Raw genomic sequence first — 2,597 nt, 5'->3', positions numbered from 1 at the left:
TCATTATCCTGGTCACAATCTCAGACTCCTACCTCCACACCCCTGTGTACTTTTTCCTCTCCAATCTGTCCTTTGTAGACATCTGTCTGGTCTCTACCACTGTCCCAAAGATGCTAGTGAACATCCAGACACAGAGTAAGACCATAACCTATGCAGGCTGCATCACCCAGATGTGACTCTTTTTACATCTTGCAACATTAGACATCTTCCTCCTGACAGTAACGACCTATGACAAGTTTGTGGCCATCTGTCATCCTCTGCACTACAAGGTCATCATGAACCACAAGCTCTGTAGGCCGCTGGTTCTGGTATCTTGGATCATGAGAGTCCTGAACTCCTTGTTACAAAGCCTAATGGTGCTGGCCACTGTCTTTCTGTACACACTTGGAAATCCACCACTTTTTCTATGCAATTAATCAGATAACCCACCTCGCCAGTTCTAACACTTTTATTAATGACATGATGATGTATTTTGCAGCAGTGCTGCTGGGTAGTACTTCCCTTGCTGGGATCCTTTACTCTTACTCTAAGATAGTTTCCACCACACGTGCAATTTCCTCCATTCAGGGAAAGTATAAAGCATTTTCCACCTGTGTGTCTCTCCTCTCAGTTGTCTCCTTGTTTTGTGGTACAAGTCTAGGGGTGTATCTAAGTTCTGCTGTGACCCACAACTCACACTCAAGTGCAACATCCTCCATGATGTATACTGTGATCACCCCCATGCTGAACCCCTTCATCTAACAGTCTGAGGAATAAAGACATAAAAGGGGCTCTGAGAGGGAGGCAATAAAGGACATAAGAATTTCTGGCTCAGAGCCCTAAGCCTCAGAACCAGAAATTCTGACTCATTAATCAGGTTATGGATGCAGAATTTACTTCCATTTATATCCTGGGTTGTTTTTCTTTTATCTCAAGTGCATTATGGAATTTATGCTACTTGTTTGCAAAGCTTTTTGCTCTGGGATTCAACTGTTTCTTCCTTTGCCACTTTCCTACTTCCCAAAGTTATTTCCAAATTAGTGCTAGAAACAAAGTGGAGATTCCAATTTGTCTTATACAGTGATGAGATATCTCAGTCCTTCAGAGTCAACTACATTTGGCAAGTATACATTTATTAACATAATTTGACTGCTCATGAATATCTGAGACTATACTTTTTCACTTTTGCATTCATAATTCCTTTCTCTACCACTCCCTTAACTCCTCTTCCTGATCATGTAAACATAATATGCTAAGGAGTTTTATAGCTAGTAATGGTATTTTATTATCCTTGTTAGGATCCCATCCTCTCTTCATCTCCATGTCCACAGAACCTACTATTTTCCCTGGCAAACTGTATGAAGGCAAATATTGTTTATCGGGTACATGTTTTTAGTGTAATCTATTAAGGAGGACAGATCTGAGTGAATCAGTTGATTTCATATATCTTTAGAGTCAGACTATCTTAAAAATGTTGGAGTAAATTTTTCAGTCACACATTGTATTGCTATGGATGATTTGTTTTCAGTGATGCACATCTACTCATTAAAGTATGAAAGCTCTGTGTTTATTCATTGGAGTGAATGATTTGAGGTCATAAATTATATTATTTCCTTGTCTCATCTTGCTTATTTTGCTTAAAGTTTTCCAGTGCTGCCTACAAATATGGCTCCTTTGTTGTCCTAGCTAATGTCTCCCACTTTTAAAATCTTTTGTCACAATTATAAAATATAGACAAGTGTATAAAATGTGTATTTACTTTGTCATCAATTGCCTTATCTTCTTTACACTCAAATTCCCCTCAGTCTTCATGATCAAAGAATGACTTAAATGGATCTTGAATTACTGACCAATATAGTCTCTGGGAATAGACACTTTTAATTCAGGGTTACAATATATTCCTGAAAAAATATATTTATTGTTTCTATCTTTCCTGGTTACCTAGAGGAGAATCTCAAAAGTAGTCTTATTTTAATACACTTATCAAAAATGAGCATAAATAACCAAGTAATCAAGAGGGTTTCCTTCAAATATTAGATAACATTCAAAATATAAGATGCCTAAGAATTTTCTGAATGTCTCTAGTTCTATTTACATTGATTAATGTAAGCACCTACTACATAACAAGCAATCATAATATTAAATGTCTTAATGTTGTGCTTTAAAACAAAACAAAACACATACCAGTATATGTTGAAGAAGTTTCAACAATAAGCTTTAGGATATTTGAATTTTTGATAGTATAGTAATATTCAGTCCATGACTATCCAACTCTAGTTAGTTCTAGATAGTTTGGAAAGCAAAGCCCATTTGGGTGAGGAAATTCATGCGAACTGCTGGAATCTCACAATGCTGCCTACAGCTTCTTCTGAACATCTGAAGACCTCATGACTGTTCACATTCAGTCAATGTGTATCAAATATCTAAGATTAAATTAAACTGTTGTAGGGATAACTACTCCTTACAAATAAGGTATCATAAAGACGCAGAGACAAGGTTGAAGAAGTACAATCCTTTTTTTATAATCAATATTTTTTATTATGATATTGTGGGGTACAGTTAAGGTTTAGGTATACAAATATGCTTCATTCAGGCACCCTTGTTGATAAGAGGTGTCG

The 2,597-nt window shown here is 36.5% G+C and overlaps 1 pseudogene; it reads left to right on the top strand.

Moving 5' to 3' along the window:
* Positions 1-5: 5 nt before the first annotated feature.
* LOC110594675 lies at positions 6-790 on the top strand (annotated as a pseudogene).
* Positions 791-2,597: the final 1,807 nt, after the last annotated feature.

Source organism: Carlito syrichta, unplaced genomic scaffold, assembly GCF_000164805.1.
Source record: "Carlito syrichta isolate Samal-C Ts95f unplaced genomic scaffold, Tarsius_syrichta-2.0.1 Scaffold49348, whole genome shotgun sequence".
NCBI classification, from domain to species: domain Eukaryota; kingdom Metazoa; phylum Chordata; class Mammalia; order Primates; family Tarsiidae; genus Carlito; species Carlito syrichta.
Note: the sequence above shows the minus strand (reverse complement) of the source record. Positions and strands in the feature narration are given on the sequence as shown.